The following is a 23,619-nucleotide window of genomic DNA, read 5'->3' as shown; positions in this document are numbered from 1 at the left end:
GTAAGACACAGACATCTGTGGGTCCGCGAATTGTCACTTATTCAAATGCTCATTACCAATTAAAATGTGCTTTTTTAGGAATTGATAAATTTAAGCTGGTTGTGCGGTCTGGGAAAACCAAACGAAGAACACGTTTGACGACGCTGTCTCTGGCAGGCTGTTTGAATATGCGTTCGTGACGACCTGATTGGTTAACTTCAATGTTAACTCGGAAACGGCGCAACGTATCGAATTTTTTTCTTGACAATTATTTCTCAGCACAACATCTCCTGCAACACCTTTGCAAGATTTTCACGCTTTTTCTGGCGACCCTGTATACATTTAACTGCCTTCCAGTCTAGTTTTTCCTCCTTGATTATTGACTACAGCTTACACATACTTTCCCTTACAGTTTCGGAAACCTTGAACCATTTTACATTGTCGAACGCTTTTTTAGGTCGACAGGTCCTATGGTGTCTTTATTTAGCATTGAAGTTAGTCTTCTATTATGAATCTCAAAGTCAGACCTGCCGCTCTTGTGCCGTTACCTTTCCTAAATCCAAACGTTTGTCATACCATAGATCCTCAATTTTCACTTCATGGCTGGTATTAAATGATAAAACTGCAGTTCCATTCGGAACTGATATCCATTGGCAAACTATATATGAAAGATGATTGCCATGGCAATCACGGGCTCGAACATACCCTTGTAATGGTAGCAGTATGCTTACAGAGTGCCTCCGAATGTCATCTTCTGGAATTTTGTGGCGTGCCCGAAATAAATGATCCTTCTGTTAATGGTGATTTCTAACTGGAGGCTGGTATGAAAATATGTTTTCCTGTCGCTTCCCAGACATGGTTCAAATGGTTCAAACGGCTCTGAGCACTATGGGACTTAACATCTGTGGTCATCAGTCCCCTAGAACTTAGAACTACTTAAACCTAACTAACCTAAGGACATCACACACATCCATGCCCGAGGCAGGATTCGAACCTGCGACCGTAGCAGTCGCGCGGTTCCGGACTGAGCGTCTAGAACCGCGAGACCACCGCGGCCGGCCATCCCAGACATGTTCTACAGGTGACAAATCAAGAGACTGGGCAGAACAATGAATGAAGGATCTCTAAATCGTTCAACGCGTTTGTGGTGCAAAATGCAGTGTGGGGCTCTTGATTAGCCTTCTCTAATATGCCATTTGGTAACCAAGTCGTAACAAGGTTTACCAGTCTTGCCAAACACTGTCAAGTATTCGGCTTACCTTCAACATTTACCATATCAATCCTGTTGTCAAATACAATACTTTCCATTCCATGGTTATATGAGTGGGAGAGTTGTGCTTCTTGAGAATCTTTCTTTCCTGTGACCTTTCACCAGAACGAGTACGTTGGGGTCGGTCAGACTACCATAGAGAAATGCCATACAAATCCCTGAACACCGTGGAATGCTAATATTCCAGTCGAATCTGGCTCTGCATCGTGCAAGGCTGTATATCAGTACTGAGGTTATAACGCACCTATATTCCAGATGTGTGATTTGCACTGAAGTGACAAAAGTCATGGGATGGTGAAATGCACATACACAGATGGCTGTAGTATCGCGTAAACCAGTTATAAAAGGGCAGTGGATTTGCGGAGCTGTCATCTGTACTCATCTACTTCATGTCAGAAGATTTCTAACGTTATGATGGCCGCAGGACGGGAATTAACAGACTTCGAACGCGAAATGGTAGTTGGAGCTATACGCATGGAACATTCCATTTCGGAAATCGTTTGGGAGTTTAATATTTCAAGGTCTACAGTGTCAAGAGTGTGCCGAGAACACCAAATTTCAGGCATTACCTCTCCCCATGGACAACGCTGTGGCCGGCGGCCTTCGCTTAACAACAGATCAGAGGCGTTTGCTTAGAGTTGTCAGTGCTAACACACAAGCAACACTGCGTGAAATAACCGCAGAAACCAAAGCGGGCGTACGAGAAATGTACCCGTTAGGACAGTGCGGCGAAATTTGGCGTTAATAAGTTATGGCAGCAGACCACTAACTTTTCTAACAGTACAACATCATCTGCAATGCCTCTCCTGGGCTCGTGACCGTATCAGTTGGATTCCAGACGACTTGAAAACAGTGACTTTGGCAGATGAGTCGCGATTTCAGTTGGTAAGAGCTCACAGTAGGGTTCCAGTGTGGGCAGACTCCACGAAGCCATGGATCCAAGCTGTCAACGAGGCACTATGCAAGCTGGTGGTGGCTCCACAATGGTGTGGGCTGTGTTTACATGGAATGGAATGGGTCCTCTGGTCCAACTGAACTGATCATTGACTGGAAATGGTTATGTTCGGCTCCTTGGAGACCATATTCAGCCATTCATGGACTCCATGTTCCCAAATATGTGACTGGACCACAGTTGTACGCGATTGGTTTGAAGGACGTTCTGGTCAGTTCGAGCGAATGGTTTGGCCACCCATACCACCCGACATGAGTCCCATCGAATATTTACGGCACGTAATCGACAAGTAAGTTCGTGCACAACATCCTACAATGGCAACACATTCGCAATTATTGATGGTTATAGAGGGAGCGTGGCTCAATGTTTCTGCGGGGGACTTCCAACGACTTGTTGAGTTCATGCCACGTGGAGTTGCTGCACTGTGCTGGCAGAAGGAGGTCCGACACGGTGTTACGATGTACGCCATGACTTGGCACCTCAGTGCATATCGATGTTCAATGTGTTACAGAATCGCCGCTTATAAAAGCAGGATATTTCGGGGCTAATACATCGGGTTCTCAAGTGTTCTGGATAGTCCTTGGGCTGGAGACCATCTGTAGACCCAACGGAAGGATCGTCTTACTGTAAGTATCCTACAGTGTAGGGTCAAATTTTTGAATATTACAAACTTACTCCTGCTTAGGCAAATGGAGACAATCACTTGGTTGTCCTTGCACCAGATGTGTCGTGCGGACATCTTAACGGGCTTACTGAGGCACTTCTTAGTTCGTGGGTGGATCCTGATAAAACCAGCAGAAAATATTTCTCACCATCTTTGTGCCGTCAGCTGCAGGGATGTAAAAAATTAACCGCAGCAAATTGCTCGAATTTTAACGGTTTATTCTCTAGCACTTATAAGTTCCATCGTTACGTTTACAAAAATATTTATTCGTTGTTGAGAAACAGCCGAAAAACATAGCTTTTGAGTGCCAAATCAAAGTCGTGTAGTGTTACAGACCCTTTGCTGTTCCTTATCTATATAGGGTGTTCCAAAAAGGTACGGCAAAAACTTTCAGAAAACATTCCTCACACACAAATAAAGAAAATATGTTATGTGGACATGTGTCCGGAAACGCTTAATTTCCATGTTAGAGCTCATTTTAGTTTCGTCAGTATGTACTGTACTTCCTCGATTCACCGCCATGATGAGCTGCTGCACATTTCAGTCGAAGTGTTCGTACGCTTCTCAACAACAGATTCGGTGACCGATGGATTGGTAGAGGCGGACCAATTCCATGGCCTCCACGCTCTCCTGACCTCAACCCTCGTGACTCATTTATGGGGGCATTTGAAAGCTCTTGTCTACGCAACCCCGGTACCAAATGTAGAGACTCCTCGTGCTCGTATTGTGGACGGCTATGATACAATACGCCATTCTCCAGGGCTGCATCAGCGCATCAGGGATTCCATCCGACGGAGGGTGGATACATGTATCCTCGCTAACGGAGGACATTTTGAGCATTTCCTGTGACAAAGTGTTTGAAGTCACGCTGGTACGTTCTGTTGCTGTGTGTTCCCATTCCATGATTAATGTGATTTGAAGAGAAGTAATAAAATGAGCTCTAACATGGAAAGTAAGCGTTTCCGGACACATGTCCACATAACATATTTTCTTTCTTTGTGTGTGAGGAATGTTTCCTGAAAGTTGGGCCGTACCTTTTTGTAACACCCTTTATAAACGATTTGGGAGACAATCTGAGCAGCCGTCTTCGGCTGTTTGCAGATGACGCTGTCGTTTATCGACTAATAAAGTCATCAGAAGATCAAAACAAACTGCAAAACGATTTAGAAAAAAATATCTGAATGGTGCGAAAAGTGGCAGTTCACCCTAAATAACGAAAAGTGTGAGGTCATCCTCATGAGTACTAAAAGGAACTCGTTAAACTTCGGTTACACGATAAATCAGTCTAATCTAAAAGCCGTAAATTCAACTAGATACCTAGGTATTACAATTACGAACAACTTAAATTGGAAAGGACACATAGAAAATGTTGTGGGGAAGGCTAACCAAAGGCTGCGTTTTATTGGCAGGACACTTAGAAAATGTAACAGACCTAGTAAGGAGACTGCCTACACTACGCTTGTCCGTCCTCTTTTAGAACAGTACTGCGCGGTGTGGGATCCTTACCAGATAGGAATGACTGAGTATATCGAAAAAGTTCCAGGAAAGGTAGCACGCTTTGTAATATCACGAAATATGGGAGAGAGTGTCACAGAAATGATACAGGATTTGGGATGGAAATCATTAAAAGAAAGGCGTTTTTCGTTGCGACGGAATCTTCTCACGAAATTCCAATCACCAACTTTCTCCTCCGAATGCGAAAATTTTTCGTTGACACCGACCTACATAGGGCGGAACGATGACCACGATAAAATAAGGGAAATCAGAGCTCGTACGGAAAGATGTAAGTGTTCATTCTTTCCGCGCGCTATATGAGATTTGGATAATAGAGAATTGTGAAGGTGGTTCGATGAACCCTCTGCCAAGCACTTAAATGTGATTTGCAGAGTATCCGTGTAGATGTAGACTTTAAGTGTGGATTTTATTTCGATATATTGTATTTCAGTTAATGTTTTATTGTAAGAGGCTGTTTTTCCTATATGAAATAATTTTAATTAATGACTACGTGTATTGCATTTTAAATTTTGTGTTTGCGGTACTGGTTACACAAGTACCCTAGCACTAGTGCCCTCTACTGACCTTACTTATTTGTATATAAAACGTACCCAGGAAATTACCAACATTTGCTATGTATCTAGATCTATAGATCGATATTGATATACCAGAATATTTTTTGTTGTATATGGCTGGTACGCATGGTTGGTAATCATGTTAGTATTTTTTATTTCTTTATATATCACTAGGTCTCAGGTAGAAATTTCTTCAGGTAATTCAGGTTAGATCGTTACACCGCTGTTTTTCTATTTGTAAGAGATCTGAGGATAGCAGTGGTCGAAACCGGTAATTGTGAATTGTACAAATTGCGTGATCAAGACATACCGTTAGAAATAAAGTATGTGAAATATAAGAAGTTATTTGCGTTTTCCTTGTTTATAATATTTAATAGTGCGAAAATGTCTTAGCGACGTGTGTTTTTAAATTAAATACATCACACACCTGGACAATGGTGTGTCATATTTGCCGTGGCGTTAAAGTTATACAATTGTACTATGGCTTCACAACATTTGCAAGTCTCTTTTATCCCTGGTAAGGTCCTAAAGGTAAATTACGATGGAAACTCAAGATGTCATGCAGGTTTGGTTCAAATGGCTCCAATCACTAAGGGACTTAACATTTGAGGTCATCAGTCCCCTGGACTTAGAACTACTTAAACCTAACTAAGGACATCATACACATCCATGCCCGAGGCAGGATTCGAACCTGCAACCGTAGCGGCAGCGCGGTTCCGGACTGAAGCGCCTAGAATCACTCATCCACAGCGGTCGGCATGCAGGTTTCAGTAATCTGCTTCCGAGGGTTCATTCTGACACATTACCTCCTCTGGGATTTCTGGTGTTGCCACTCGTCTATTCGTAAGAGCCATTCGAATAATCCTACTATCTTCTCGTTTTGTAGTTTTAATAGTTTTGTTCCATATCCACGCTTCTTGCCGCACTGTTGTCCTGACTGCATCTCACCACCACACGCTCTGATGTAATTGCACTGTAGCCAACAGTCAGTGCGTTCTGTCGGTGTGATGCTCCCGTCTCCGACTCTCTCACGCCAATGATCGACCTCTCTCAGAGTCTGAGGGATGATAATGAGTTTTACGAGCGTGTCACCACTTGAGAAATCTTGTAATGTTATAGGCACCCAATACCCAGCATTTACTCACACAGTTCTTCACGTTAGGCATTGCTTTTGTTATTGTACTGAAAATAAAGATTAAATTTTTAAAAAATGGAATGTAAATTTTGGACTAAAGTTTGTAACGTTCTGTCAAGGTGATTATCGTGTAAGATTTTCCAATTCCGTCAGCATATGTTCTCTTGCGAAGTACGCAACTACCTGGAAGTGAGCGAGAGTTTTTAGAGTGTGATTCGCTGATCGTGGATACAGTTTGTTAAGTAAGAGAGTGTTCAGCATTACACACAGATGGTAAAAGAAACCTTCGTCCTTCATGCTACGTCCATAAAGCATTAGTTTACTTTGAATTCTTGACACATTCGCGGGTGTTTTAACGAAAATTTTAGTGCACAGAAGATGTTGCATGTTTATCAGAGATGTTGGATGCCGACTGCCAAACATTGGTTCACCGACAAAAATGAAGGTTGGAGGAGGACAATGATCCGGCGCCAAAGTACTGGATTGGCCCTCACAGTAGCCTGAGGCTACCACTATTGAAAATGTACGGTCTTACATCAAAAAGAAGTTGCTAGGAACAAATATATTCACTTTGAAGCAGCTGCCAATGCAAATTGGACGCTTTTGGAGGTCTCATCCACGAGAATATATGTAAAACTTGATTTCAAGCATTCCTCGGAAATTCCAAGCAATTATCGACGCCGGGGGTGACTGGAAGTAATGTTAATTGTAACTGCATTTTCTTGTCCAATGTATGATGTATTGTATGTTTTACTTTGTTGTCAAATAAATTTTTCTACTCATTAACCTGACGAGGATCTTATTTAACGGACTTTATAGGGGACGTAGACGAGGCCGTGGCTTCCAGCGTGGTTGGTGATTAGTCAGAAGTTGCGAGGAAAAAAAGATATTCACTTTGAAACAGCTGTCAATGCAACTTCGACGCTTTTGGAGGTCTCTGTGGAGTTCAGGTTCCGTCTGTACATCCCTTTTGGCAAGGAAAACGAAGGTCCTCCACCTACTCCGTTCGTCCAGTGGTGCTATTCTATTCTCATATACGCCATGTGGAAACCTCTGGTATAACTGCTGCAAACAGTTGACGGAAGCATCAGGTGACAAGGGAGGCTTGAGTCAGGCTTGGAGGCCTGCGTAGGTAGTGTAATCATCAATAGAACGGACCATACGTACACTCTGATCAAAAGTATCCGGACACCTACTAGTGGACGTAAATAATCGGTGTGTCCAACCTTTCGTCTTTATGACGGCTCTTGATCTGCTGATGTGGTGTCCGGATGTCTGTAGGTTACTGGTAGTCCATTCTTCATCAAGAGCTGAAAACAGTAGATAGTAACATCGGACGCTGGGGATGTTTCATTAAGTTCATGCCCAGACTCTGGGCAGACCAGTCCATTCACAGGAATTTTATTGTCCACAAAGCATTACATCGCAGGTGCTACTTCATGAAAGACTGCATTGTCATGGTGATACGAACCATCATCTTCTCCAAACTGTTCTGCTATTGTACACGGTACACAACGCTGTAAAATACACACTTACCCTTCATCAGCGAGCGTTTTCTTAAGTGCAATAAGGGGACCACACCATAATCACGAAAAAAACATATACAGTGACAGCACCTCCTCCACACTTATCTGTCATCCACACTTCTCTGTTGGTGCTACACGTGATGGTAAGTAGATTCCTCATGCATTCGCCAAACTCAAACCCATCCATCGGATTGGCGCACGCTATTGCGTTATTTATCACTCCAGAAGAATCGTTTCCAGTCATACAGTATCCAGTGGCGTCACTCTTTACACCATATCATGTATTCGTTAACAATGGTCACTTAAGAGGAGCTGTTCGACCATTGGGGTTCTTTGTAATCCCCTAACCCCTACACAGAGTCAGTGGCTAGATGGTTTTCTGGTGGCACCTCGGTACTCAGGAGTCGTGATGTCGCTTGCCGATACCACTCCACGGGCGTCACAGTTGCAATGGAATTGCAAGTTTCCGTCATACGCCTACAGCGGTCGTACGGGATCCGATGGTGCTCAATGGTGCACGCCCGCAGTGGCCTTTCCTTCCAACTAAATTTGTTGGATATTTATTTTCCTTTAAAGTTAGTTAAGTATTCATCAAAGTCTTTCGATTATGATTGGGGGGAGTTACAGTGGCACTGGATGAGTGTGTTCTGTCACCGCAGTATAGGACAGCCGGCGGCAGCCGCACAGCCCACTCGCGCTCGGACCCTTTCCCTACTGGACGCTGTTCAGATGCCGCCTTGTCGCTGCTCCTGCACCATCGTTCGTACCTTAGTTCAGAGAGCCTCTTCCTTGTTGCTACCGTGTGAGCTGGACTCTATTTCTTACTATTTGTAATGAGTCTTCATATTCTCGGAGAAATACGAGTTAAATAAATCTTGTGCTTACTGTGTTAATTTGTTCGCTAATCATGGAAGGAGTATATAGAGGGTCTATACAAGGGCGATGTACTTGAGGACAATATTATGGAAATGGAAGAGGATGTAGATGAAGATGAAATGGGAGATATGATACTGCGTGAAGAGTTTGACAGAGCACTGAAAGACCTGAGTCGAAACAAGGCCCCCGGAGTAGACAACATTCCATTAGAACTACTGATAGCCCTGGGAGAGCCAGCTCTGACAAAAATCTACCATCTGGTGAGCAAGATGTATGAAACAGGCGAAATACCCTCAGACTTCAAGAAAAATATAATAATTCCCATCCCAAAGAAAGCAGGTGTTGACACATGTGAAAATTACCGAACTATCAGTTTAATAAGTCACAGCTGCAAAATACTAACGCGAATTATTTACAGACGAATGGAAAAACTGGTAGACGCCGACCTTGGGGAAGATCAGTTTGGATTCCGTAGAAATGTTGGAACACGTGAGGCAATACTGACCTTACGACTTATCTTAGGAGGAAGATTAAGGATAGGCAAACCTACATTTCTAGCATTTGTAGACTTAGAGAAAGCTTTTGACAATGTTGACTGGAATACTCTCTTTCAAATTCTGAAGGTGGCAGGGGTAAAATACAGGGAGCGAAAGGCTATTTACAATTTGTACAGAAACCAGATGGCAGTTATAAGAGTCGAGGGACATGAAAGGGAAGCAGTGGTTGGGAAGGGAGTGAGACAGGGTTGCAGTCTCTCCCCGATGTTATTCAATCTGTATATTGAGCAAGCAGTAAAGGAAACAAAAGAAAAATTTGGAGTAGGTATTAAAATCCATGGAGAAGAAATAAAAACTTTGAGGTTCGCTGATGACATTGTAATTCTGTCAGAGACAGCAAAGTACTTGGAAGAGCAGTTGAACGGAATGGATAGTGTCTCGAAAGGAGGATATAAGATGAACATCAACAAAAGCAAAACTAGGATAATGGAATGTAGTCGAATTAAGTCGGGTGATGGTGGGGGAATTAGATTAGGAAATGAGACACTTAAAGTAGTAAAGGAGTTTTGCTATTTGGGGAGCAAAATAACTGATGATGGTCGAAGTAGAGAGAATATAAAATGTAGACTGGCAATGGCAAGGAAAGCGTTTCTGAAGAAGTGAAATTTGTTAACATCGAGTATAGATTTAAGTGTCAGGAAGTCATTTTTGAAAGTATTTGTATGGAGTGTAGCCATGTATGGAAGTGAAACATGGACGATAAATAGTTTGGACAAGAAGAGAATAGAAGCTTTTGAAATGTGGTGCTACAGAAGAATGCTGAAGATTAGATGGGTAGATCACATAACTAATGAGGAAGTATTGAATAGGATTGGGGAGAAGAGAAGTTTGTGGCACAACTTGACTACAAGAAGGGATCGGTTGGTAGGACATGTTCTGAGGCATCAAGGGATCACCTATTTAGTATTGGAGGGCAGCGTGGAGGGTAAAAATCGTAGAGGGAGACCAAGAGATGAATACACTAAGCAGATTCAGAAGGATGTAGGTTGCGGTAGGTACTGGGGGATGAAGAAGCTTGCACGGGATAGAGTAGCATGGAGAGCTGCATCAAACCAGTCTCAGGACTGAAGACCACAACAACAACAACAATCATTTCTGCTCCTGTCCAGCTTTTCTACGACGACAGTTGCCGCACCACTCTGTAGCTCACCTCTCCTTACTGTTGTGTACAAAGACGTACACGACGAGAGTTTCCAACCGCCTTCCGCAATGTTCGATGATCCCTGCCCATCAGGAAATGAGGTCTGGCCGGTCTTCTTTTAGCTGTTGTTTGTTCTTGGTTTTACTTCACTATCACTATCACATCACCATCAGCTGATTTGGGCAGCAATAGAAGGGTTGAAATATTCCTAATAGATTTGTTACGCAGTTGACATTCAACACTGATACACGATACCCCCAGCATTCTTTTATACTGGCAGCTAAGCCTCTAGTGCCATCTATTGTCATTTGCGCTTTCCAGAGGAGTATACAGATACTTTTGATCATCTAGTGTACATCACACCGGCCGTGATGGCCGAGCGGTTCTAGGCGCTACAGTCTGGAACCGCGCGACCGCTACGGTCGCAGGTTCGAACCCTGCCTTGGGCATGGATGGATGTGATGTCCTTAAGTTAGTTAGGTTTAAGTAGTTCTAATTTCTAGGGGACTGATGACTTCAGAAGTTAAGTCCCATAGTGCTCAGAGCCATTTTTGTACATCACTATTCAGGAGATACCCCATCCAGATTGTCACCTATTTCCACCCACAAACATAAGGCCTACATATGTTTGACAGACTGTGACTTAGTTACCTATCTCTTAACACTGCATAGATTTCTACGATTAGGGTGAAAAGCAGGACACACACGACATTGCTACCAAAAACAACTCTCATCGTTAGCTGTGGCTTTAGTTACAGCCACCCACAACCATCCTCTATAGCGATCCCACATGTTTATTCTGCGAGCTGGCACACATTGGTGATACAGCAGCCTGCAAAACTAACCTGTCTCTCGTTCATTGTGCAAAATTTGACGTTGCTCTCCTACTAGTGGCACATGCATACACTCTGGTTGAAATGCTAGGCCATGGGAGAGGTTGGTTGGCCAGCAAATAAGTGTCTAACACATCTGGTAAAAACAGTTTATACTGTTGAGGCCAAGTATTCTCCAGTTAAGTTGGTGTACATAAATATCGTATTCAAAATCGAAAAAATGTGGGCATCAAACTAGAATTTTAGGAATCTTCACGGGAGCCACTAATTACGAGAAACATTCTCCCGGCCATTCTCTCTACAAACTAGCGACACCAATAGGAGATAATCCAACAAAATAGCATTACAACAACACATTCAGTGGCGCGAGTACAAAATGTGCTGCCATGCGGGACTTCATATGTGAAACGCCAGGATGTTTAAGATACTGCCTGGCACCTTTCACAGTAAGACTCTCCACTACTATTCCGTTTCTCCATTCAGTCGCGACCCTAAGGCCATCCACGATTATCTACAACAGCACTGAGAATATAAACGCCAAGAGCCGCGAGGTCTGAGGCGCCTTGTCACGGTCCGCGCGGCTGGTCTACGACGCTAAAATCACCGTTTTTGAAGCGTTGAAACCATTCACGACACGTTCTGTCACTAATAGCATCCTTACCATACGTACTTGAGAGCATTCGATGAGACTCAGCCAGTTTTATTCATATTGAAAAAAAACCAGTAACACCTCACACAAATGACGAGAATTAGGCTCGTAAACTGACATTTTCAGTAAAGAACAACTTTATGATGCAGACACAAATGGACTAATGTTTGAATGAGGTTATGTTGACCGAGGTCCAAGCTAACTGCCTGACGTCTGCGATCTGTTTCTTTCGTCCGCTACTTACCGTTGTCGCCATCTATCAGCAAACGGCGGAAGCAAAGTTGTACACCTCGTATAAATTTTCACAAAAGTGAAAGAGATCGTCGTCATTCCCCCAGTGATTTCCATTTGAGTTCCTGAAGCGTCATCGTAATACTTGCGTGTTTTTCGAACCTAGCGGTAACAAATCTAGCAACCCGCCTCTTAACTTGCTTCGAGAACAGTGCTCAACAATGGGTCACAGTAGTGTCCTGTATGTGGTATCCTTTACAGATGAACCACGTTTTCCTAAAATTTTCCCAATAAATCTAACTCGATCATTTGCCTTCCATACTACAATTCTTACTTGCTCATTCCATGTCATATTACTTTGCAACGTGACATCTAAAAATTTAATCGACGAGACTGTGTCAAGCAGCACATTACAAATGTTGTATTATCTGACACTTCAGCCTATTAAAAACCGAAGACAACTGAATACAAAGATAAAAATCAAAATTTGCTGCACGTAGGAACATCGGATAACGAACTCAACAGGTTTAATCCAGTGGCACCAACGTGTAACCAGGTATAGATAAGTTTCAATAGCTGTGATGTTTGAAACTTCATTTCAAGTTTACCAAAGCAAGCAGGAAATTTCATCTCATTCTGGAACACTGAGTTTTAGTTTAGTAATGAAATCAAGTAAAAAGATATTTCTTTAAGTTTCTTTACGATTCTAGTTTGATTGCTATTCGAAAGGTTCTTTTTATCTAATTTAGTTTTTTTAAGTGGCAAGAAAGGAGGAGAAAGAGTACAATACTTAGTCTTTTCAAGACTTAATTTTTAAAGAACCATTAGTTGAAAGGAAAAACCTGACTTCTGCATAAAAAATTTAAAAACATTAAAAAGCATTGCTCATGCTAAGTAAGAAACCTGGGTTCGAGTCCCAGTCTGGCACAAATTTTTAACCGTCAGCACATACTCAGTATATTGTTATACTACCTTTAGAATTGTATTCACGTGCCACTTCCATGTTTTAGGTGTGTTCCTGCTCGTTCACATCTCCACTTTAGATTTTTTATAAGGTAAAACAATACAGTTTGTCTGTTACTGTTACTGTGTTACTGTACGTCTACATCTGTACTCCGACAGCCTCATAACTAAATGGGGCGAAGGCTACATCGTGTACAGTCACATGCTTTCTTTTCGTGTTCCATTTGCAATTGGTGCCTGGGCATGCTGACGGTCGATTAACTTCCGCAGTAGATCGAAATTCTCTGTTTTTTCCTTGACAATGCTTTCTTGAGATGAATGCACGAGGGACTCTTACCTTACTTGATTTTTCTTGGATATTAACATTAAACTTCCCCATGATGCATGATAGCTCTTGCATAACTGTATCACTGGAACAAGATGAGCGTCTCCATAAAACTCTCGGCTTTATTAAATGATCCCGTGATGAAACAAGTTAATCTCATTTGGATTTTTCGTGTGCTCTCTGGTAAATGCTCAAGACCGACGAGCAATCTAAACATCTGCCGATCGAGGTATTTACAAGCTACAGTTTTTATGAACCTATTACGTTACCTAAATATTCTTCGGAGAAATCACAATCTTACATTTGATTTTCCAGTAACTAGCTTTAGGTGGAATTTCTACTTTACGTCGATCAAACAGTCAATATTTCATTTTTTATTGTTGCACTTCCCCTGTACACAAAGTATTAATCCCCGGAAAATTGTGCAGTATGTACTGGTATGTAGAAACTAGCCTTTCAAGTTGCTGCTGTCATTAATATATGGTTATAGGATTTAAATGTAAATCTGTAAAGCAGACATGCAGAAACATTCATCAGAAACTGACTTACATTTAAGAACATCTATAACAGTAATTTCTGACCAGTGCAGCACTTACAAACATATGTGTCAGAAATGGAATTTTACAACCAACATTTCATAATGGTAATAATATATTGAGTATCTGCGGGAAATTTTAATGGATTACTGTCTCATCGCCATCTGTATTCGCGTATTTAATAAAAAAATAAAGAAATATTGTTACTGGTTATTTTAATATAGGTTTTGTTAAAAAAAATCCTGTAGGAATTTAATGTAATGTAACTGATAACATTGTCAGAATGAGATTTTCACTCTGCAGCGGAGTGTGCGCTTATATGAAACTTTCCTGGCAGATTAAAACTGTGTGCCGGACTGAGACTCGAACCCGGGACCTTTGCCTTTCGCGGGCGAGGTCCCGAGTTCGAGTTTCGGTCCGGCACACAGTTTTAATGTGCCAGGAAAGTTTGATATCATTATCGTTTAATTTAATATCAACTGTAAACTTTCCGACTTAGGTAGCGAAACAACTGAAAACAGATTTCAATAAACAATGTTTCTAGAGACAGGAGTGATGAACAAAATCAAATTACAACATTAACAGGCGATAATCTCTCAGATCACGGCACATTGTTTCTTATGTTAAGTACTAATACTGATCGGGGTATAAAATCTGTTAAACCTGATTTCTGAATGGTAAGCTAAAAGTTGAATATTTTAGGAAACAACTCGAAGATATAAATTTAAACTTAAGACATGCTTACCTTATCCTGTCGGTATCTTATATTTCTACACTTCAAGTGTTACCATTTATAACACCCCTGTCAATATACCTCTTACATTAAATAATAAAGATTTGAATTCCTATATGTCCGTTGATTAAACTATCATCTAAATGTGAAATATAATCTACATAAATTCTTATGAATCTTTGCTAAGAGTCGTTATTTTGATGCCATCTCTGTTTTACTTTGTCTTTTTGTTTATGACGCAAACTAGCTTAGTACCCCGTACTGCCTATGAATACATTTATTCCTGCCTTTTATTAACCCATCTCTTCTTTCTCCCTCTCTCTGTCGATCTCTTCCTCATCCCTTTTCCTCCCCATCTTCTACTGTTCCCTTTCTCTGTCAGTCTCCTCACCCCTTTCTCTGCCCATCGCCTCCTCCTTCATTTCTCTGTCCACCTCCTCCTCGCTCCTACAAGTGTCTGTCTCTTCTTTACCCCTCTCCGTCTGTCCATCGCTTTCCAACACCCTCTCTCCCTCTACCCTCCCCTATCCCGACAGGAGCTTGACAGTTCTTACGTCACAGTAATTCTTCCCAGATAATAAGTAGCATGTGTGCCAAGTTTGGTTGAAATCGACGCTGGGTTTTAGTAGGAGCTTTTTATCCGTGGCTTTGCCCACGTACGCACATATCACATACATGTCACACATATTTAACTTATTTCACAAATATTTGTACACATATTTCACCTGTATCGCTAGCGAATATGAAGGAATTATTTCAATAGTGGTACAAGGTCATTTTTGTTCATTCTGAGATTTAGAGTCCTAAAGTTAAATGAGCGCTGAAAAATCTGCACTTGAGACACCTGCAATATTCAACTACACTCCTGGAAATGGAAAAAAGAACACATTGACACCGGTGTGTCAGACCCACCATACTTGCTCCGGACACTGCGAGAGGGCTGTACAAGCAATGATCACACGCACGGCACAGCGGACACACCAGGAACCGCGGTGTTGGCCGTCGAATGACGCTAGCTGCGCAGCATTTGTGCACCGCCGCCGTCAGTGTCAGCCAGTTTGCCGTGGCATACGGAGCTCCATCGCAGTCTTTAACACTGGTAGCATGCCGCGACAGCGTGGACGTGAACCGTATGTGCAGTTGACGGACTTTGAGCGAGGGCGTATAGTGGGCATGCGGGAGGCCGGGTGGTCGTACAGCCGAATTGCTCAACACGTGGGGCGTGAGGTCTCCACAGTACATCGATGTCGTCGCCAGTGGTCGGCGGAAGGTGCACGTGTCCGTCGACCTGGGACCGGACCGCAGCGACGCACGGATGCACGCCAAGACCGTAGGATCCTACGCAGTGCCGTAGGGGACCGCACCGCCACTTCCCAGCAAATTAGGGACACTGTTGCTCTTGGGGTATCGGCGAGGACCATTCGCAACCGTCTCCATGAAGCTGGGCTACGGTCCCGCACACCGTTAGGCCGTCTTCCGCTCACGCCCCAACATCGTGCAGCCCGCCTCCAGTGGTGTCGCGACATGCGTGAATGGAGGGACGAATGGAGACGTGTCGTCTTCAGCGATGAGAGTCGCTTCTGCCTTGGTGCCAATGATGGTCGTATGCGTGTTTGGCGCCGTGCAGGTGAGCGCCACAATCAGGACTGCATACGACCGAGGCACACAGGGCCAACACCCGGCATCATGGTGTGGGGAGCGATCTCCTACACTGGCCGTACACCACTGGTGATCGTCGAGGGGACACTGAATAGTGCACGGTACTTCCAGACCGTCATCGAACCCATCGTTCTACCATTCCTAGACCGGCAAGGGAACTTGCTGTTCCAACAGGACAATGCACGTCCGCATGTATCCCGTGCCACCCAACGTGCTCTAGAAGGTGTAAGTCAACTACCCTGGCCAGCAAGATCTCCGGATCTGTCCCCCATTGAGCATGTTTGGGACTGGATGAAGCGTCGTCTCACGCGGTCTGCACGTCCAGCACGAACGCTTTTCCAACTGAGGCGCCAGGTGGAAATGGCATGGCAAGCCGTTCCACAGGACTACATCCAGCATCTCTACGATCGTCTCCATGGGAGAACAGCAGCCTGCATTGCTGCGAAAGGTGGATATACACTGTACTAGTGCCGACATTGTGCATGCTCTGTTGCCTGTGTCTATGTGCCTGTGGTTCTGTCAGTGTGATCATGTGATGTATCTGACCTCAGGAATGTGTCAATAAAGTTTCCCCTTCCTGGGACAATGAATTCACGGTGTTCTTATTTCAATTTCCAGGAGTGTACATATACTTGAATATTTCAGGTATCTTTGGTACCTCAACTGCAGATTTTTCAGCGCTCATTTAACTTTAGGACTCTGTATCTCAGAATGAACGAAAATGGACTTGTACCACTATTCAAATAAGCCCTTCATATCATCCTGCAGTTTCGTTTTGACGGATTTCAATGTTTATGAGGTTACATCTCCCAAACTACGTGTCGTAAAATGATATAACGTCGTAGGTACATTCAGCGGCATATGTGGATACTGTCAGCGAAACGTTTATTCTTAGCAGGAAAGAAGTAATAAATTTAAATGTCAAGCATGATGCGGCAGTTTTCATGCGCCTCAGTGTTTATGTCGTATCTCCTGAGTTATATGTCAGACAATAATTCTGCAGGTACATTCAGTGATATATGTGAATATTGGGTCGAGGTTGGGTAGTTTGGGAGAGGAGACCAGACAGCGAGGTCATCAATCTCATCGGATTAGGGAAGGACGGGGAAGGAAGTCGGCCGTGCCCTTTCAAAGGAACCATCCCGGCATTTTCCGGGAGCGACTTAGGGAAATCACGGAAAACCTAAATGAGGATGCCCGGAAGCGGGATTGAATCGTCGTCCTCCCAAAGGCGAGTCCAGTGTGCTAGCCACTGCGCCACGTCGCTCGGTATGTGAATATTGTCTACAACATGTGTCACGACTACAGTTAGTAGTAACGTAGTAGTAAGTTAAAACGTCATGGCTGATGCGACCGTTTTACTGCATGCACAGCGAGAGTGTAGTAAACAATACATATTTTGTAGGGGTTGTCAGCGAGAAAAAGTTTCCTAAGGGTTTGAAATTGTGTGTAAAATTTGTTGAAAGGCATGAAATGCTCTCATTCTCAAATAAATGAATAAAGTCTGATATTCGCGCGTCATGGGCTACACTCTTTTTTTTTTTTACCCAAAACCCCACCTTCTTGATAGGCAGATAGCTCTTACGCCCACAGTCATTGTTTCCAGACAGTAAGCAACATGTACACAAAGTTTGGTTGAAATCGGTGTAGTGGTTTAGGAGGAGATGTGGAACATATATACATACATACATTTTTATAATATTTATGGATGTACAGATGAAATAAAAATAGTTCATATAATTGAAATATAGCAATCTGTCTAGTTTTTTGCAAATTGGCATATGCTATTTGTTGTGTACATAAACAGGAAACTGACTTTTATCAGTCTGCAATGAACTTTGTGAATAGAAATCGTATTATAGTACAAATAATGGAATAGAATAAAAATACTCGTAACAGACGTTCCGCCTATGTAACACAAAACGGTTTTAACTGTAAAAAGTTTCCAGCCAAAGAGAAAACAATGGTTTATGGTAAAAATTGATTTCTTAGGAAAAATAGTTCACTTAATGTAAAATCAAATGGATAATCTTGGGTTGTTTTAAGCGAGTACAATGCTATGAATTGTTGCATGGATGGAAAACTGTACTGCTGTGTTTGCCCAAAAGCTAATAAAATGAGGCGTCTTACTTAATGCACAAAAAATATGCTGTCATACACGGTTCAACACTAGGTCCACTCCTTTTCTTAACTAAGGTAAATAACATCTCAAAATTTTAAAGGGTTTTCCAATAACTTAGTATGCATGAGCCACCACTAAACTTATAATGGAAGACCTATGTGTATCCCAGCAGTTACGGCTTACGTTTTATGTAGACAGCAATAACAATGTGATGCAAAATGAGGAATCAGTTAAATAAATTCACTACTGATTTTAATAGGTTACTACAACAAATATAACTGGTTTCCACTCTCTCTGCAAGAGTAATTTAGTTCTAAATCTTGTGAAATGAAAACAGCAAACAGTTGTATATAAGATCCTTTATTTGGAACCACAACCGCTTTCGTAGCTTCAAACCAGATCTTCAGGTAGATATCTGGATACAAAAGGAAAATATCTGTTCTTTATTATTAAAAACAAAGTACACCCTGAATGTACCCTCGACATTCCTTTCTTCAACAGATACTTCCCTTTTGTATTCAGATATCCTCTTGAGGTTGTGGCTTTAAGCTGTGAAAGCGGTTGTGGTTCCAAATAAAGGATCTTTCCATTGTCTTCTTGTTTATGATGTTTATAGTCCACGTTTCAGTTCCATACGACGCTAAATTAGAAACAAATACTTTCGAAAAAGATATATTGACTCACATACTTACATACTTTTCTTCCTCTTCCTCATCTCTTTCTCTTGTTAGTCTAGTTCTGCATTTTATATTCTCTTCACTTCAGCTATCACCAGCTATTTTTTTCCCAAATAGCAAAATTAATATACTACTTGCAGTGCTCCATATCCTAATTTCCCTTCAGCATCACCTGATTTAATACGACATACTCCATTATTTTCATTTTAAATTTGTTGCTCTCCGTATAACCTCTTTTCAAGTCAGTATCCAATTAGCTGAACCGATTTTCCAAATCCTATGCTGTTCCTGATTGAACTAGAATGTCATCCCAATCCTTATAGTTTTTTTTCTTCTGTGTGAACTTTAATTCTAGTTCAAAATTTCCGAGTAATTTTCTTTACTGCTTGCTATATTTACAGGTTGAATAGCAAACTGCACCTGGCCCCACTCACGTCTCAGCTTTTGTCTCTCTCTCAATCTCTCTCTCTCTCTCTCTCTCTCTCTCTCTCTCTCTCTCTCTCTCATGTCCTTCGGCTGTAATATAAAGGCTGTCTGGTTTCTGTAGAAGTTGTAGTAGACTTTAGCTCCCTGTGTTTTATCCCTGACACCCTTACAATTTTCAAGAGTGTGTTCCAATCAACATCGTCAAAAGATTTTTCTAAATCTACAAATATTGTAAACAGAGACTGAACTTTCTCCATCCTATCTTCTAAGGTAAATCATAGGGGAAATATTGCTTGTTTCTACATTTCTCTGAATCCCAAATTATTCTTCCCTTAAGTTGATTTCTAGTAGGCGTTTCATTCTTTCATAAATATTTCGTTTTATTAGTTTGTAACCATGACTTACTAAACGCATGGTTCGGGAATCTTCATCTTGTCAGTCCCTTTCTTCTTTGACACTGGGGTTATTATGACAATGTATCTACTGAAATGAACGGGAAAACAGATAATAAGATTCGTGTACGTGTATTATAGGTCAGCCTGAATCTGTTTCGTTATTATTTGCTGCTCGATTTCTCGTGAATGAGGTCATTCTTGCAATGGTATCTGGAGCACTGATATAGAATTCTGAAAATGTACATCAGTACAGTTCAGTAGAAAAAAATAGGTGAAATGGACGAAAGTAATCGCATGTTCCTAACATTAACTGTTACGTATTCTACAACATGAATGAGTAAACTTCTCAAGAGCATTGAAACAGTAGCAAACGACAACTTTTTTGGTGGCAGTGGACGTTAAGACTGTTAAAGGGGATAGCCAACTATTGGAAAATTGAGCTGTTTTGAATATCTGTCAAAGAGCATCAATCTCAGAGGTACAGGTTACATATTTATCTGAAATAAAGTAAACTGAATGCAATGACTTATGATGCACGTGTGTAATGAATTTACGACTTGGCAATATACAGCTCTGAATCTCGTTTCTAAGAAATCTCTTCACACTCTTGTGCTAGTCAAATGATGCATGTCGTTGCCAATCGTCCAGTACCACAGTCTGTCGATATCGAACCGACGCTTTTGATTCCGTTATGGCGTTATGTCGAGTACTTCAAGCTCAGGTTTGCCAGACACTGCTTAGCAACAGTGGTATCAGATATCTGCCGTTCGCGGAAGCGATATTTGAGACTGCTGTGTCGCTTTGGTAAATAAAAGGCATGCAGCCCCCGCGTTACTGATGCAAACCTTGCGACTGTGCGGTACTTCGACGGTTTTCCTGCCAACTCCACATCTTAATTACTACATGTTTGAACACACAAGAATGCGTAGGCTCATATCAGACCTCCCTTCTACAAAACTCGTTGATGGTCATCGGGATTCGAACCCAGAACTTGTGCCTCAATAGTTAGTGACGGTAACACTAGGACAAGTTGGCGGTCACAGTTCTGTGCTTTGGATTCTAAGTAGCGGATGCGCAGGATTTGCTTACTCTAAACTAACGCTGTAGAGATGAACCTATGGATAAAGAAAAATCCTCGTCACGTTTATCGTGTGCCGGCTTTATGACTTACCTTGTTTGTGTGACAGCTACGGACACGCAAAACTCATCAGACTGCATGTCCTTAGTGACGCGGTCTTGTTTTATGGTCGTAAAATTGTGAACTGTTCAGGATCTCACAATATTAAGCGTTGTCCTTCACAATGTACGAATATAAACTGCGTCTCTGACTATTAGCCGTTAGCTCACCTGCTTATCATTGCAATTTTTTTGCGGCAAATCTTATCAGCTTACGCACCAGATATTGCACAACGAATTTAACCATCACTCGTAACACCAGAATTTTCCGTTTATGAATAGGTGGGGAGTGAGGATGGGGGAAGGGGGGAGAGGGAGTGAGCGAGAATCGATATGGGCAGATTAGAGACGTACTTTCCATATCGAAAGTACGCAGCTTTACTGTCTCGTAAATTCTTGTATGGAGCCGAAATCTCATATCTGTATGGCAGATGCTGGCTACGCGATGTTGCGGGCTCTTTCGCCAAATACAAAGTGTGTATCAGAATTAATTTAAGACGTAAATGGGCTGTTCTTTTACAGCAGATAATCGTGACTTCAGCTAGAGAACTAATATCGCGACGAAGAAGCGGGATTACAAACGTTTTGGAAATATGCGGTGCAGAGACGTTCTAACCAGTTTAATGATTTATCGTATCTATAAAAAGTAATTTACGACACGTTCAAAATGGCTCTGAGTACTATGGGACTTAACATCTATGGTCATCAGTCCCCTAGAACTTAGAACTACTTAAACCTAACTAACCTAAGGACATCACACAACACCCAGTCATCACGAGGCAGAGAAAATCCCTGACCCCGCCGGGAATCGAACCCGGGAACCCGGGCGCGGGAAGCGAGAACGCTACCGCATGACCACGAGCTGCGGACTACGACCCGTTCACCAGCAGATAATTATCTCTTAAGATGACAAACCAAATAGAATTGACGTGTGGTACAAGAGGCTCTGTTGCAAGGTTTATAGAAATTGAGCAGGTCGTGTTTTGATCATTCAACTCGAAATTATTCATGTACATAGAGTTCAGCTGGTGGTTGATATTTCGTAAGGTGAAAGTATCACTAGAATACCATAACTGACGTGTTCATTGGACTGAGGTTCAGATACATTGCAGCTACACGCCACTTCACACAATCCTTCCAGAGATGGAGGCTGTTCATAGACGGATTCCCTGACACCGTGCTGTTTATGGGCAAAGCGGTGTAAGCTGTTCGCGGTGGTCCACGTTGCATCAGCGGACATGAGTTATAATTATTCTCCTTGTTATAAGGACTACCTTTCTAGTTTTACCTCACACGGACTGTGTCAATGAATGTTACAATGTTTCGACATATCATATCGGCAGAACAGAAAGATGACAGCCGCGCGGAGTGGCCGCGTGGTTCGAGGCGCCATGTCACGGATTGCGCGGCCCTTCCTGCCGGAGGTTCGAGTCCTCCCTCGGGCATAGGTGTGTGTGTGTGTTGTTCTGAGCATAAGTTAGTTTAAGTAGTGTGTGAGTCTAGGGACCGATGACCTCTGCAGTTTGGTCTCTTAAGAATTCACATACATTTGAAAAATGGTTCAAATGGCTCTGAGCACTATGGGACATTACTTCTGAGGTCATCAGTCCCCTAGAACTTAGAACTACTTAAACTAAACTAAGAACGTCGCACACATCCATGCCCGAGGATACATTTGAACATTTAAAAAATGACGTAGAGGTGATTGTATGATGAAAGATGAGAAGACTACGGTATGGATGAGATTTAGAGATATAAGAACAAAGACCAGAATCAATGTAATGATAGAATCAGCAGGCTGTAGCACTGAACAAACATCTTACATAAAGTTTAGGAATGCGGTTAGATGATCACTTGAAATAAGAAAACATGTCGAAATATTGAACAAATGGGTAAGTAAATATTATTACGTCTCAAGAATATTTAGGGACAACTGGATCATAAAAACATGCTATGTACTTACCATGAAAATGTGTGCTATGTGCCTACTATGAAAATGTGCATATTCTCGTATGGTACGGTGTGCTACTCTGAAGAAATTCAGGTCTTGCAAAACAGTCATTCAAATTTTAAAAACGAATGATAAGAGTAATGAAAAGTGTTATCGACGGAAAATCTCGCAGAAACATTTTAAAGAATTGTAAATTATGATTCTTCCCCAATTATATGACTATCTGTTTTTTGTTTTCTGAAACCACACAGGGAATTTTCCAACTTTACATAGATAACTTTACAATTATAAAACTAGAATATAAATTACTTTTACAGAAATGTACTTAGCGACCTATGACAGTAAAGTGTGCTGTAGCAAAGTGAAATAACCGTCAATGAACTGCCGTGGAGTTGGATAACAACAAGTTATTTTTATGAAAGGAAGAGTTGAAAAAGATACGAATATCGGATAGTTTCTGTAGCGTTGGGGAATATATGAACTGTTCACAATAACACAAATTACTACTTTTTCAAATCATATGTATGCTGTGTTTAATACCTCTTTCAGGTAGAGAATATTTCTTGTTGCTGTTTTGATTGTTTCAGGACAGTAGGATGCCCAGAAAACTGTCGAAGTGAGCATGGTGAAGAAGAATAATGACTATGTGTATGAAATCGAATGAAGTGGTTAGAATGCTGGTTTTTGTGTATGTCAACTTAAGTAGTGATGCGATATTGCAGTGCCTGTGTTATTCTGATGAAGATGCAAAGTTACTGTGGACATGCATGCATG

The sequence above is a fragment of the Schistocerca cancellata genome, chromosome 8 (assembly GCF_023864275.1).
Source record: "Schistocerca cancellata isolate TAMUIC-IGC-003103 chromosome 8, iqSchCanc2.1, whole genome shotgun sequence".
Classification (NCBI taxonomy): domain Eukaryota; kingdom Metazoa; phylum Arthropoda; class Insecta; order Orthoptera; family Acrididae; genus Schistocerca; species Schistocerca cancellata.
Note: the sequence above shows the minus strand (reverse complement) of the source record.